Here is a 16,868-nt window from a genome sequence, read left to right on the forward strand (position 1 = left end):
TTACAGTACAGAGATAGGCAGCCATGGATGTTGAAAATTATGTACAGTCATAGTGTATGTGTTGGTCAGTTGTGCTAAACTCTCTGTCCATCTTTGTCATAAAAGATGGTTTAGTGGAGAGAAGAGGGGAAAGAGAGAAAAGCTATAATAGGAAATTTAATGTTAAAACAAAATAGATAGAGAAAAAGAACCCTTTTAAAAAATAATACAAATTTAGACCAATACCAATACAACATATTCTCTTCCACTCATCAAGTATTCCCTTGGTAAATTATGAACTTACTAGAATCATCTGGATGGTTCTCTGAGAATGGAAGAGTTTTCTTTTAGAAACAGACAACTCCTTCTTCTATTCTCTTCTTGGGAGCAGAAATCGGTTTCAGAGAAGTATTTAAGAGCACCTGTAGCTGAGTAGATTCAAAGAAGGGTGTCAAAGATGCAATCCCACCTTCCCAGCCAAAAAGGAAAACCTGAAGACAGGACAGCACCAGAAGATGAGATCCACATCAAAGTAGATGAAATCCGGGTAAGCTAGGTGGCAAAGTGGTTAGAGCACTGGCCCTGGAGTCAGGAGCCTACTTCAAACATTTAATAATTGCCTAGCTATGTTAGCCTGGGCAAGTCACTTAACCCCAATGCCTTAAATAAATGAAAAAAAAAGAAAAAAAAAGTAGATGAAATCCACATGCCTTCCACCAGGGCTCCTCCTGGGCTAGGGAGACTGCACCAGGAGAAACAGAGTCAAAGACCACCAATTCACATTTCCCTTCCCATCGGTAGTCAAGTCCTTAATCCTCACCTCCCTTTCTCTACTAGGTTCCTTGAAGGCCATCCCGGCTCTCATTTCCCACTTCCAGGCTGAACCCAGATCCCTTCCTTTGAGAAAACACAGGTGTAATGGAGTATGTCAGCTGGGGCCTTAGGTCTGCCCTCACTTTCCACTAGACTTTGAAGGGAGGGGTGTTGGGTGTGGTCTCTGATCCTGCCAGCCCATTTTATTCCAGCCTGGCCTCAGCACACATTTAAATGAGAAGGAGCTAGCCTCGGGGGTTGGGCAGCACATTTGAAACCTAGTAGAGGGGCGACTAGGTGGTGCAGTGGAAGTGGGGCGGCTAGGTGGCGCAGTGAATAAAGCACCGGCCCTACCTGGGTTCAAATCCGGGCTCAGACACTTGATAATTACCTAGCTGTGTGGCCTTGGGCAAGCCACTTAATCCCATTTGCCTTGCAAAAACCTAAAAAAAAAAAGAAAAACCAAAAGAAACCTAGTAGAGCCTACTCAGGTTAACTGCTCTTCATACTAAACCAGAAAACCTGCTAGCCTGGGAGCTCTTAGCAACTAAGCAATCCAAAAGTCCATCACCCTTTTGCCCTGTAAGGGCTTCACAAAGAAGCTAGGTGGCTACAGTGGCTAAAAACCTGGACTTGATGATAAGAAGATAGGAATTTAAATCTTGCCTCTGAAACTAACTAGCTGTGTGACCCTAGGCTATTTGCTATTTTTTCTCTGTAGAAAAAACAGAAATAATAATAGTGCTTATCTCCTGGGGGGGGGGGCGGTGTTAAAGGGATCTAGTGCTGGGCCTGGAAGTTGTTAGGTTGTTTTATTTTTTTCAGTAGTGACCCCATTTGAGGTTTTCTTAGCACAAATTCTGGAGTGGGTTGCCATTTCCATTTTCCTCTCCCTCTCATAAGGAAACTGAGGTAGGGCAGTTAGGTGGTGCAGTGGATAGAGCATTGACCCTGGAGTCAGGAGGACCTGAGTTCAAATCCAGCCTCAGATACTTAATTACCTAACTGTGTGACCTTGGGCAAGCCACTTAACCCCATTGCCTTGCAAAAACAAAAACAAAACAAGGAAACTGAGGTAAACAGAGTTAAATGATTTGCTCAGGGTCACAGGACTCAGAAGTATCTGAAGCCTTATTTGATACTTCTTGCTAATTCCAAGGCCAGCACTGTTTCTACTGAGTTAACCAAGCTGTTCCCCAAGGCAGGGGGAGTCAGGAAGAGCTCAAATCTGGTCTCGGACTCTTTCCTGTGATCCTGGGCAAGTTCCTTCATCCTTGCTTACCTGTTTCCTCATCTGTAAAATGAGCTGGAGAAGGAAATGGCAACCCACTCAAAGTATCTTTGCAAAGAAGACTCCAAAAGGAGAATCAAACATGACTGAACCACAAACAAAACAGAACATGAATAAAAGATGGGATCCGGTGAAAATGTGATAAGAAGACAAGACTGGTTGGTCAAATCTCCACTGGTATCCTAATGTCAAGAGAAGTGAAGGAAGGTTTCCAGGCAGACTAGGTCAAGCCCTTATTTTGGATTTAAGGGAGGTCATGGACAAAAATACTGAGGAGTAATATAGAAATAGGAGAACTATTCTTTATTAAGTCTCCTATTTTTTAGATGATTGGGATATAATTCTGGGAATAACTTGTGGAGGGGAGGGATCACTTCAGGATAGATTACTCACAGACTGGGAACCACCAGTTGCCTATTGAATATTCATACCATCCTTTAAAGCACAGTTCTTCCTGTGGACCCTTCCCCGTGGTAATGGCACTCAGATCTCACTTATTAGGTATCCCTCTTATTGCTGCATAATTGTGCATTATAGTTATACAAATATATTAGTCCTCTATTAGATTATAACCTCCATGAGGGCTACAACTCTTGTCTTATCTCAACTTTCTCTCTCCCCTGGAATCTACTGCAAAAGTCTACGTATAATGAGTCCATGGTTGCTTTGATTGTTTGAAAAACATATACATAAATATGTATAAGCAAATGATAAAGATGAGAAGTGCAAACAAAATATCATGTAAGAATCAAGGAAGGAAAACCATGACTTATTGGAAGAAGGAGATGACATTTAAGTTGAAAACATTCCTACATAGTTCTGATGACTGAAACATAGCCAGTCACATTGGTGAAAGAAGGCAAATGGCTTAGCAGCTTATAGGATTCCTGTCAGCCTTGTATATTAAGACATTCAAGTTGGCTATGGGGGTACCTTCATGCTGATCCTACTGAGATAAACTTCAGCAAAGGAAGGAGATGGAAAGGAAACATCCCTCCCCTTCAGCAAGAGAACTGAGCTTATTAAATTCAAGTCTCTAATTTTAGGGAGGCTAGATGCCCATTTGAAAGGAGGGGCCTATTTAAGAAGCCTATACAGTCTCTTGCCTGTTTTATATTCTCAGCAAATTTATTCTCCAATTTTCTGTTAGAGAAGGCAGATACTGGTAAAGTTGAAATGGAACCTTTTTATCATGACAGATGAGCCACCCTCAGAGTTTAGCAGATCTTAGAGATTTAGGCTAAAGTTGTCCCAAAATAGTGGTCTATGGTCTCATGCTTTCTCCAAATATTGATATTCACCAGGTAATAGCTAGCACAGCAAGTACAAGTGCATTTGTACTGAAATCTCCATTATCTGTAACGACTTGCTTTAAAGCAATGGAGGCAGTGAACTGGCAAAAAAAAATAATTAATCAAATATGATTTAGGAATTATTAGCTAAGAAAATTAATATCTCACTAAATAGAATAACTAGCATTTCTAGAGTGATCTAAGATTTACAAAGTGGTACATAAATCATAAACCAAGCTGATACTTTGGTAGAATTTGAAAGTTTGCAAAAGAGTTTAGGGAAATTATCTCATTTTGATGCAGAGAATTATGAGAGAATTATGAGCTTTAATGCTGTTAGAATCTTGTTTATTGTGGAAGTTTCTTTGCTCCTGAGATGTAAAATGACCCCTGGTGACTGTATCCTGTCTCCCCTTGACCCCTGTTGTTTGTATCCTATCTCCCATTTTTCCCTTCAATTAACCTTGGTCATAGATGCTGGCATGAAAAGAAATGACATGTTGAACTTTGAGGAAGGATTAATGTACAGCTTGTTCTTGGAAGATAACTGGCCCAAGGTGTAAGACCACTCCCCAAGCACCACCCTTTGTCCAACCTACTACAGAAAGGTATTTAACAGGAAGCTTCACCACTTCCTGCTGCTGATTCTTCTTCTTTGACTCTAACTTCCATCCATCAGGATGGATTTTTCCTCACTCTCTTTCTTAGGCCACGTGGAGCATCATGGGCCTCCCCCATGCCATGTGGTCTGACTATGCCTTGTGCCCTTGTGGTCCAACTATGCCTTGTGGCCTGACTAAGCCAAGCCTCATAGCTGCTTTTATCTCTCTGTCTCTCCCTCTCGGTCTCTCTCTCTGTCTCAGTCTCTCTCTCTCTCTCTCTCTCTCTCTCTCTCTCTCTCTCTCTCTCTCTCTCTCCTCTCTGTCTCTCTTTGTCACACACACACACACACACACACACACACACACACACACACAAACACACAAACACACACCCTTTCCCCTCTCTCTTGCCCAGTTAGGTCTCTGACTGTCTTTATCTCTATCTATCTTTATCTCCCTCTCTCTGTCTCAGTCCACCAAGCAATCAAACCTTGTCTTTTGTTATTCACCCTGTCTTAAAGTGCTCCTTGACCCTTTGGGAGGAAAAGTTTTTTAACCAATTTACTTTGCTTTACTTTATAATAAAATTCTGAACAGTTTCAAAATCTCAGAGAGTAGCAAATTCATTCATCTTTCAGTGACCCTCCTTTCTTGGTTACCCCAAATTTCGATCCTTATCTGGTTACCCCAAATCCCAGCAGCAACAATTTGATTGTCAACACAACCCTGGGAGATAGGTACTATTATCCTTATTTTATAGATGACGAAACTGAGGTTCAGAGAGATAAAGTGACTTATTCATGATCATACAATTAGAAAGGGCGTGCTGTGTGATTTAAACTCAGGTCTTTCTCTCTCCTGCCTCTGTATGTATTCCATTATGCCACACTGGTTTACATACATTGTCACATTTGATATTCAAAACCATCCTGTGAGGTAAGAAGGACAACTCTTATTATCCCCATTTTACAGATGAAGAAAATGATCCAGTTTATGTGACTTGAGGCAGCTAGGTGACCTAATGGATAGAGTCCTGGAGTCAGGAGGACCTGAATTCAAATCCAGCCTCAGACACTTAATAATCAGTTAGCTGTGTGACCTTGGGTAAGTCACTTAACCCCATTGCCTTGTAAAAAAAAAAGAATTTATATGACTTCTCCACCATCAATTAACTAGTAAATGATAGAGCACATAGGCTCTGGGTTCACTTTCTCAAGCCTACTCTGATCAGAAGATCACCAGAGCAAGGCTAAGACTTTCTTGAGGACTCTAGGGGCAACCCTAAAGGTGTATGAGATTTTATAAAAACTAGTGCTTAGGGGGCGGCTAGGTGGTGCAGTAAATAGAGCACTGGTGAGGACCTGAGTTCAAATCTGACCTCAGACACTTCATAATTACCTAGCTGTGTGGCCTTGGGCAAGCTACTTAACCCCATTTGCTTTGCAAAAACCTAAAAAAAAAACTAATGCTTAAAAGCCCCCATCTACTATGTTCTCTGTAGTATCATGTGATAGGTTGATTTATCTCCAATATCAAGTTGATTATTTAAAAGACCCTCAAAGTCAATTGACCCATTAAGACCTATTTATGGGGGCAGTTACAAAGCACAGTAGATAGAGCACTGACCCTGGAGTCAGGAGGACCTGAGTTCAAATTTGACCTCAGACATTTGATATTTATAGCTGTGTGATCTTGAGCAAGTCATTTAACCCCATTACCTTGCAAAAACTAAAAAGAAATGTATGGAGAAATTATTAAAGACAAATATACCATCAAACTTCTGAACTGGGGCAGTCTCTCCTCCACACCAGCTTGGTTCCTGATAAAGTCAGCTCATGTTTTAAGGTGTTGCTACAAAGTATTCCTTTTTTGAAGGTCACCTCTGGTTGTAGCATTGCTAACACATGGACCAGGCCCTTCTTGTTAGACATGGTTTCCTGGTTGTTAGACTGGATCATGGATCCTCACCTTAGCTGCAGGTTTAGCTGCTCTATTCAAAGAAGGTTCTGTTGAACTTCTTGTGGCTGCAAATTCCACCACTACCTCTCCCCAACCATATGCTTACAATAATTCTTGTCTGAAGCACCAAGCAAGAAAAGGAGACCCTTTTATCTGTTGGGGCCCTTTGTATGCATACTCAATTCCAGTTCCACAGTTAGCTCACAGCTATTGGTCATTAATCAGGAGGCCAATAGGAAACAGAGACAGTCTGCATATATTCTGAAGGAGGGGAGAGAAGGACCCTCCCATAATATCATTGATTTCCAGAACCAGGATCATCAAGTCATGATATGTATTAATTATGGGACAGAAACCCTATTGGAAGTACCCTAAAGACTGGGTCCTTCTTGTCCAATCCTCCAATACAGTCAAGACTCAAACCCAGGGATTTTGGCTTCAAAGCTCAGTGCTTTTTCATGGGGCCATACTGCTCTTTTAGTCACTGACCAATTCCCCTTTTTGAACCGCAGATTATTTTATTATTTAACTAGATTATTTGCATTGTGTCGATATAACTCTTGTTATGTGATCATCTATCCCAGATAAATTCAAATCAGTAAACATTCATGTGCCAGGTATATTTCCAGGTATTGAAGATAAAAAGGCAAAAATAGAAAAGAACCTTGCATTCTCCTGGAGGTGCCACAAACGGTATATAAAAAAAAATAAGATCATTTGAGGAGGTAGAGTGGGAACTAGTGATAAGGGGAATCGGGAAGGGCACCTGGTGTTCTTGAAGAAATCCCAACAGTCTAAGAAGTGAGAATGGAATGCATTCCAACCAGACATGAGAATCAGTGCAAAGGCATGGGGTGGAGGGTGGGAACAGGCAGGGGGAATGTTACGTTTGGAAAACAGCTAGAAAACTAGTCAGATGGAAATGTAGAATGCATGAATTGAGAAACATAAAATAAGTCTTCAAAGGTAAACACAAGCCAGATTGCATCTACTAAGGATTCCTGAGTAGGGGATTGATATAGTTAAACCTGTATTTTGACTTCTCTGGGGAGGATAGATTGGAGAGAATTCAAAAATTTGACCTTCATTCTCAAACAAGACCACGACACCTTGACATATCACAACAAGGACATGAATTGGATTTGAGTGGGGGGTGGGCTGTGCTAAGTCCCCAGCCTCACTTTCTCCTCCAGAGCCATATGGGTCCAGTGGCCATATAGGAATCAAGATGAATGGAGATGGCTCTTCATGTGAGACAATCAGGGTTAAGTGACTTGCCCAAGGTCATACAGCTAGTTTGAATCAAGCATCTGAAGTTGAATTTGATCTCAGGTTCTAACTTCAGAGCAGGTGCTCTACCCACTACACTATCTAGCTGCCCTGGAGAGAGAGAGAAAGATTAGAATTGAAAACACTAATTCAAAGGCTATTGGAAGTATCTAGGTGAGAATTTATAAGGACTTCCATTATGGCTAAATGAGTTGAGAGAATGGAATCATAGAATGTTCTGGAGATAGAACACAGAAGAGTTACCAATGGATTTCTATGAAGGAGACTGAAGAGTTAAAGACGACTAGGAGGTTGGAAACCAAAGTGAATGAAAGGAAAGTGATAACCTCAAATACAAATAGGAAAGTATGGAGAAGGGGCAGGACTAAGTAGGAGGATAAGTTTCTTTCAACCAACTGGGGTTGGAAACTAGGTAGCTTGGGTGCAAGAAATAAACAAGTCGTGGTAGCTAGGTGGTGCATTGGATAGAGCACCGGCCCCAGAGTCAGGAGGACCTAACTTCAAATCTGGCCTCAGACACTTAATAATTACCTAGCTGTGTGTGGCCATGGGCAAGCCACTTAACCCCATTGCCTTGCAAAAAAACCTAAAAAAGGAAATTAACAAGTCAATATTAGGATCCTTTTATTTGGAATAATAAAAATGTGAAGGAAGTAAATTAGGCAGCATAGAGGAGGTGATAGCAGGGCAGAGGACAGTCTGATCATGGATGCAGTTGTTAGAAAGGAGGATATTTATGTGATAGAAAGAATTGCTCATGGATACATTATAGCTCTAAATGCTTATCTGAATAAATTGGAGAAAGAGGAAATCAATGAACTAAACATGCAACTAAAAAAATTAGAGAAAGAACAAATCAAAAATCCCCAATTAAGTACCAAATTGGAAATTCTAAAAATTAAAGGAGAAATTAATAAAATTGAAAGCAAAAAAATTTGAATTAATAAATAAAGCCAAAAGTTGGTATTATGAAAAAACCAATAAAATTGATAAACCTCTGGTCAATTTGATTAAAAAAAAGAAAGAAGAAAACCAAATTGCTAGTATCATAAATGAAAAAGGTGAACTCACCACCAATGAGGAGGAAATTAAAGTAATAATTCGAAATTATTTTGCCCAACTCTATGCCAATAAATTTGATAATCTAAGTGAAATGGATGAATGTTTACAAAAATATAAATTGCCCAGGTTAAATGAAGAAGAGATTAAATACCTAAACAACCCTATCTCAGAAAAAGAAATTCAACAAGCCATTACTTAACTCCCTAAAAAAATCTCCAGGGCCTGATGGATTCACAACTGAATTCTACCAAACATTTAAGGAACAATTGGTTCCAATCCTATATAAACTCTTTGGAAAAATAGGGAAAGATGGAACTCTGCCTAACTCTTTCTATGAAACCAATATGGTACTGTTACCTAAACCAGGAAGAGTTAAAACAGAGAAAGAAAATTATAGACCTATCTCCCTGATGAATATAGATGCAAAAATCCTAAATAAAATCTTGGCAAAATGATTACAACAAGTCATCACTAGGATAATACATTATGATCAAGTAGGATTTATTCCAGGAATGCAGGGTTGGTTCAATATTAGGAAAACTGTTAGTATACTCTATTATATCAATAACAAACCTATCAGAAATCATATGATCATATCAATAGATGCTGAAAAAGCTTTTGACAAAATACAGCATCCATTCCTATTAAAAACATAGAGAGTGTAGGAATAAATGGACTGTTCCTTAAAATAATTAGCAGTATCTATCTGAAACCATCAACAAGCATTATACTCAATGGGGAGAGGCTAGAGGCATTCCCAATAAGATCAGGGATGAAACAAAGGTGTCCATTATCACCACTACTATTCAATAATGTATTAGAAATATTAGCATCAGCAATTAGAGAAGAAAAGGAAATTGAGGGAATTAGAATTGGGAAGGAAGAGACAAAACTCACACTCTTTGCAGATGACATGATGGTCTACCTAGAGAATCCCAAGAAATCATCTAAAAAACTACTGGAAGCAATTAGCAATTTTAGCAAAGTTCCAGGTTATAAAATAAACCCTCGGAGTGAAGAGAGACTGCTGAGCTCTGTCCTTTGCCTCTGGAACAGGACTCAGGGGTTCTGACCACATTCAGATCCTGATCGAAGTCTAGCCCCCCCCCCATAGAACAGCAGGCCCCCCCCCCCACCTCAGCCCTGTGGCAGAGGGGGGTGCTTATGGTCATTCACAGACCAGGAGAGAGGACAGAGCCTCACACACTGAGACCCTTGTGGGAGTGTCCCAAAAGCTCAGGAAGCACCCCAAAACCAGGCTCAGGCTGGGAAAATGAGCAAGCAGAGAAATAAGAGGAAGACCATTGAGAAATATTTTGCTCATGAGCCCAAGAAGGATCAAAATACTCAGTCTGAAGATGAGGAGGTACAAGCTCCTGCATCTAAAGACTCCAAGCAAAACAGAAATTGGGTTCAGGCTATGACAGAGCTCAAAAAAGACTTTGAAAATCAAATGAAGGAGTTGGAAAATAAACCCTCATAAATCCTCAACTTTTCTATGTATGTCTAGCAAGAAACAACAGGAAGAGCTAGAAAGAGAAATCCCATTCAAAGTAACCTCAGACAATATAAAATATTTGGAAGTCTATTTGCCAAGACAGACTCAGAATCTTTTTGAAAACAATTATAAAACACTTCTCACACAAATTAAATCAGATTTAAATAACTGGGCAAATATCAACTGCTCATGGATAGGTAGAGCTAATAACATAAAAATGACAATTCTACCAAAACTAAACTATCTGTTTAGTGCCCTACTAATCAAAATTCCAAAAAAATACTTTAACGAGTTAGAAAAAAATGTAAGTAAATTCATATGGAGAAATAAAAAGTCAAGAATTGCGAGGAGCTTAATGAAAAAAAGTGCAAAAGAAGGTGGCTTAGCCCTACCCAATCTAAAATTATATTATAAAGCATCAGTCAAGAAAACTGTTTGGTATTGGCTAAGAAATAGACTGGTGGACCAGTGGAATAGACTAGGTGTAAAAGCAGGAGATGATGATAGTAATCTGCTGTTTGATAAACCCAAAGAGTCTGGCCATTGGGATAAAAACTCCCTCTTTGATAAAAATTGCTGGGAAAATTGGAAGTTAGTATGGAAGAAACTTAGATTAGACCAACACCTCACACCCTTTACCAAGATAAGATCCAAATGGTTACAGGACATAGACATAAAAAACAATAGTATAAGCAAATTAGAAGATCAAAGATTAGTCTACCTGTCAGATCTATGGAAAGGGGAACAGTTTATGACTAAGGAAGAGTTGGAGAACATCACCAAAAACCAATTAGATGATTTCGATTACATTAAATTAAAAAACTTTTGCACAGATAAAAGCAATGTAACCAAGATCAAAAGAAATGTGGTAAATTGGGAAAAAATCTTTACAACTAATGGTTCTGACAAAGGACTCATTTCTAAAATATACAGAGAACTGAGTCATATTTTTAAAACAAAAAGCCATTCCCCAATTGACAAATGGTCAAAGGATATGCAAAGGCAATTTACAGATGAGGAGATCAAAGTAATCCATAGCCATATGAAAAAATACTCTAAATCATTAATTATTAGAGAAATGCAAATTAAAGCTTCTCTGAGGTATCACCTCACACCTCTCAGATTGGCCAGTATGACCAGGAAGGATAATGATCATTGTTGGAAGGGATGTGGGAAATCTGGGACACTGTTACATTGTTGGTGAAGCTGTGAACTCATCCAACCCTTCTGGAGAGCTATTTGGAACTATGCCCAAAGGGCAACAAAAATGTGCATACCCTTTGACCCAGCAATACCACTACTGAGTCTATACCCTGAAGAGATGAGGAAAAAGGGTAAAAACATTACTTGTACAAAAATATTTATAGCAGCCCTGTTTGTGGTGGCAAAGAATTGGAAATCCAGTAAATGTCCTTCAACTGGGGAATGGCTTAGCAAACTGTGGTATATGTATGTTATGGAACACTATTGTTCTATTAGAAACCAGGAGGGACGGGATTTCAGGGAAACCTGGAGGGATTTGCATGAACTGATGCTGAGTGAGATGAGCAGAACCAGAAAAACACTGTACACCCTAACAGCAACATGGGAGTGATGTTCAACCTTGAAGGACTTGCTCATTCCATCAGTGCAACAATCGAGAACAATTTTGGGCTGTCTGCAAAGGAGAGTATCATCTGTATCCAGATAAGGAGCTGTGGAGTTTGAACAAAGTGCAATGACTATTCTCTTTAATTTAGGAAAAAAACCGATAGCTTATTGTCTGATCTTGTTACCTCTTAGACTTCTCTTCTCTTTAACGATATGATTTCTCTCTCATCACACCCAATTTGGAACAAGGTACAACATGGAAACAAAGTAAAGACTGACAGAGTGCTTTCTGTGGGGGGGGAGGGGGAGGGAAGCAAGATTGGGGAAAAAATTTAAAACTCAAATAATATCTTTAATAAAAATAAATTTAAAAAAATAAAAAAGTAACTAAGAAAAAATAAGAATTGCTCATGATGGACAGCTAGGTGCCATAGTTGACAGAGCACTGATCTTGGAATCTAGGAGGATGGGAGTCTGAATCCAGGCTCAGACACTTGACAGTTACTAGTTGTATGACCTTGGGCAAGTCACTGAACCCTCACTGCTTTGCATCCAGAATAATCTACAGTTGTCCTGATTCCTATCTGGCTACTGGACCCAGGTGACTCTGGAGGAAAATGTGAGGCTGGTGACTTAATACAGCCATCCCTCACTCAAATCCAATTCATATGTTTGTCATGACATCACCTCCCTGATGTCCTTCTTCTTCATGAATAAAGGACAAACAACCACATATTGCCCTTGCCCTGTGTGTGAGCTTTAAAAAAAGATGTAGCTCAAGGAGAAGGTAGCATTAGAGTGACATTCAATGGGTGGTGGCAACGTAGAGTAGTAGTCTAAAAGCAGTTGGGTTAGAAATCATTTCAACCTGGAGAAGCTCAACATTTTCTTAGATGTCTGAGCTAAAGCCCCTTCCCTTTACACCAGTTAGGGTTTTGATGGAGATACAAAAATGAAGCAGAGGGTAGACAGCTTTCTCGGACTGGCAAGGACAGGGAAGAGACATAAAAGTTAACTTGAAGAGATAGTAGAGTCAAATTAAAGGGTTTTTTATGAATTGGAGGAAGTCTTATAATGTTTGTAAGAAGTGGGAAAGGAGTTTGTCAATAAGGAAAGAATGAAAAAATTGAAAATTAGATCTGAGGCTAATACCAGATGGAGATGGTAAAGGATGATATTGAGGGTCCAAGGAGAGGAGATGACCTTGATAAGGAGTCAGTCTAACTATAAACTAAAGCAAAGGTAGAGAATGGAGGATGATGGAAAGAGGCTTTGACAAGTACAACAGGAAAAGACAGTTCTTACCAGACGACCTAAAGATATAAAGATGGAGTCGTGTGGTTTCACTGCAGGTAGCTCCATAAGCAAGATTCCAGAAAGTAAGGCACAGTAGATACTAGCACTCTTTCCCAAGGCATCTTCTTGAGCTGAGCTGAGTCAGAAAACTGTAAATTTGTGACCACATTGGGGCAGGTAGTTGGCGTGGTGGATAAAGCACTGGCCCTGGAGTCAGGAGTGCCTGGGTTCAAATGCAGTCTCAGACACTTAATAATTACCTAGCTGTGTGGCCTTGGGCAAGCCACTTAACCCCGTTTGCCTTGCAAAATCCTAAAAAAAAATTTGTGACCACACTGTGAGATGTAGCAAGTAGAGCAAACCCTTCTCAATTCCTGTCGTCCTTCCCAAGCATGTATAAAATACCTATGATGTACCAGGGATCTTACATTCTGTGGAAAGGGAAAAAAAGTCACATTATGTTGCATAGTCTTAGTAAAGTTTTTGATTTTAATCACTTGAAACTGCACTAAAGACTTTTGAGTTATATTGTTTATACGCATATAAGGAAAGATATTAGAACCTGCTTAGCATTGTTTTCCTCATTATTCTTCTCTAGATTAACTCTCTTTGGTATCAGACAATAGATTCGGGGAAATTTTGTTTCTCTACACTGCAAACCTTTGTTTTAGGTCCTGCAGAGTGTTAAACCTCATAAATCAAAATTAACATTCTGATACCTCCTGGAAACTGGGACTAAATCTTAGAAGATGGTATTGGTTATAAATGAATTTTCATGGCATGAATTGAATGCTTTTTTGCTTGTTGTGTAGAGAAAATTGTGTGAAAAGTCCCTTGTGACATGGTGGTTCAATAACTTAAAATAATTCCCATTTCTTTTCTTTGCTTATAAAATACTTAGGTATTGCCCATGATAGATCCAATGGGCTCCCAAACATTGACAAGAGCTGGATTGAAGAGAAAGCCACCAACACTTCATGTCATGAAAACCATTTCAACTTTATTATTGAATATCCAGACTCTTTAAAAAGACTTATCTCAGACATGACAAGTCAGATGAAATTCCACTGCATGACTTGCTTAAATTTCTGATATTTATCCTTTGAAGTCTGTGGACTTCCTTATCAGAAAGTTTCCCATACACTTCTAGCTCCACAGATGTTTAGGTCAGGGTTCATTGCTGAGTCAACCAATCCATTTAATGAGCAAGAACACATGCTTATCTCTGGTGACCTTTGTCTCTAGGGACATGTGGATTCCCATTCTAGAAGCTGGACCTATACACTTAGGTTGAGAAATGTCAACTGATAGGGAGAGGATGGGTGAGACAGGAAGTATGGATCAGTTGAAGCTGAAAAAGACTAGAACTTTTCTTGGTGAGTCTTACTTGTGAGAGAGAACCACTTGTTGCCTGTCTGTTTTTGTTCTCATTCTTTTTTTTAAGATTTTTTTTCAAGGCAATGGGATTAAGTGGCTTGCCCAAGGCCACACGACTAGGTAATTATTAAGTGTCTAAGGTTGGATTTGAACCCAGGTACTCCTGACTCCAAGGCTGGTGCTCTATCCACTTCGCCACCTAGCCACCCCTTTTGTTCTCCTTCTGATAATCTGGATTCCATTCCTGACCCTGTTATTTGCTAGCTGTAAGACCTTAGACAAGTCACATAACACATTTCTGGGATTTATTGTCCTCCTTTATAAAATGTGGTCCAGATTGAAGTGAAAAATCCCTAAAGTCTCTTCTAGTTTCAGAGATAGAATTTGATAAATTGATTTTTAAAAACTTGGTCTTGGGGGCGACTAGGTGGTACAGTGGATAGAGCACCAGCAGAGTCAGGAGGACCTGAGTTCAAATCCAGCCTCAGACACTTAATAATTACCTAGCTGTGTGGCCTTGGGCAAGCCACTTAACCACATTGCGCTAAATTAATTTTTTTTTTTTAAAAAAAAACACTTGGTCTTTGTTAGAGCTCTACCTTTCTAACTTTGTGTGTGTGTGTGTGTGTGTGTGTGTGTGTGTGTGTAAAACAGTAAGGAATGCCAAAACATGTCAATGTAATTATTTTAATTTTAATATTTTATTTATATATGTACATATATATATATATGTATACCTACACACACACACACACATATGTATATCTCAGGCAAAGAAAATTCCAAATGGGACCATGAAGAATCAGACACATGGAAACACCTGAAAGACAACAACAAATACATATGTAAATATCTCCCTATTCTGTATCTTTCTATAACCATGGATCTCATTGTAATCAGTGGCCCATCATTTTAAATACTTAGTCCAAAGTGATTAAAATAGCTTTTATTAAGAAATCTTAACAACCTCTCTTAAGGAAGGAGGCCCCGAATCACGGCAATACTGGGCCTTATGTGCAGTTTGAAATGCTTTTTCCGCCCCTTTCATGCCAATCATTAGCCAGTGTCACAATCTAATTGATACATTCCCTACCCTGCACATTATACTAATGAGCACAGGGGAGTAAACAGTAACCTCCACTCAGAACTAAATGGGGCAGACCTGATCTAATCTCAGGTTTTGATCAGGATGGGGTCAATTCTTTTGTCTTACCTCACAGACCTACCCATAGGCACCCACATAGGCAGACCCCAGTCTTTGTAATGTAATCTCCCTTTACATTCTTGTAGAAACCAAACACTCCCACATTCTTCACACTCATGAATGATTATTATTTCTGAGAATAAATGGAGGAAATTATAAATTTCATTTTGTTAAGTTATTAGGCATTTAAAATAAAATTAGATGTAAAAATTCTACCTAAAATAATTTAAAAATCTAAAAGTATTGTTTGACTTCCAATAAAGAAACTTCTTTTCCTCTAAAGAAAATTGATTTTAATTCAGAAAAGAGAAAAATAATTCATGTTGGAGATGTCTTTTATGTCTTACTCCTACAGTAAAGTCACGGAGGGATAAATAGATTAGAAATCAATATGGTATAGTATATATATAAACATATATATATATATATGTGTGTGTACATATATATATGTGTGTGTGTGTGTGTGTGTGTGTATGTATGTATGTATATATTGTTGTCCTCTAATAACAAATCACATTGTATCAAGGGTCACTGGGTATACTGATAGCTTGGAGGGAGAAATATTTTCCTTTTGTGGAAGTCTTCAACATAATTGATAAGGTACTCCTTTTCTCTTTGCTCATATTTTATTTAAAAATTTTACATCAATATTCACTATTGGTCTACACTATTCTGTTTTGTGTTTTGGCTCTTCCTGATTTAAGTACCAGCACCATATTGGTGTCATAGAAGCAATTTGGTTTAACTTCTTCTTTGCCTTTTTGTTCAAATAGCATATATTTAATTTAATTGTTATTTTGAAGACCCAAACTCATGGAATTCTGCAGTAAGTTTACATATATGTATATAAATATACATACATATATAGACACATAAACATACATATAAGTATATCTTTAGGAGGAACTACATGCTTGAAAAAATTACCCAATGCCATCTCTGTAATTTTGTATTTCACACTTGAAACACTGAAGTATAAATCCGAACTAGGAAATACAAAATTACATAGACATATTTGCCATTCCTTTGTGGTATCACTGCCTGTTTCTTGCAGGCTAAAAGGCTTACTCCCACACTACTTGCTTCATGAAACCTGCCTGCCTTCCTTGATCCTTCTGCCTTCATCCTGCAATCCCTTCCTCTTCCTTCCCCTAGAAATGTTGCAAATGAACTCTCTTTCCTTGAAATTCATAAAGCATCATCCTTTTCCTTTGCCACATGACTGGCAACCTATCTTCCTTCACTGATAATCCTTATTACACTCCATGAATGAAAGTAATCCTTGGAAATATACTGTAATCTATTGTACTCACAAAGGATCTTTCCATTCAAAACTATGACTCTTCAGAAATTGTGGTATTCCCAGGCTTGCAAGCCAACAGCTCCCTAGCAATATGCTATCCTGCCTTTTACATTAGGTGTGTACTTGTAGGTGCAGTCAGATGGTACAACAAAGAGAATGTTGGGCATGGAGTCAGGAAAATCTGAAATGGAGTCCAGCTTCAGTGTGATCCTGAGTAAGTCACTTAACTTCGGTCTCCTTCAGTTTCCTCATCCATAAAATGGTAATAATAAAAGCACCAAATTCATATGGTTGCTGTGAAGATCAAATTAG

General features: G+C 38.9%; 1 pseudogene; it reads left to right on the top strand.

The window, feature by feature from the left end:
* Positions 1–436: 436 nt before the first annotated feature.
* LOC141498678 (small ribosomal subunit protein uS14-like) overlaps positions 437–16,868 on the top strand; it is a 65,093-nt pseudogene continuing 48,661 nt past the window's right edge.

Source organism: Macrotis lagotis, chromosome X (genome assembly GCF_037893015.1).
Source record: "Macrotis lagotis isolate mMagLag1 chromosome X, bilby.v1.9.chrom.fasta, whole genome shotgun sequence".
NCBI lineage: Eukaryota > Metazoa > Chordata > Mammalia > Peramelemorphia > Peramelidae > Macrotis > Macrotis lagotis.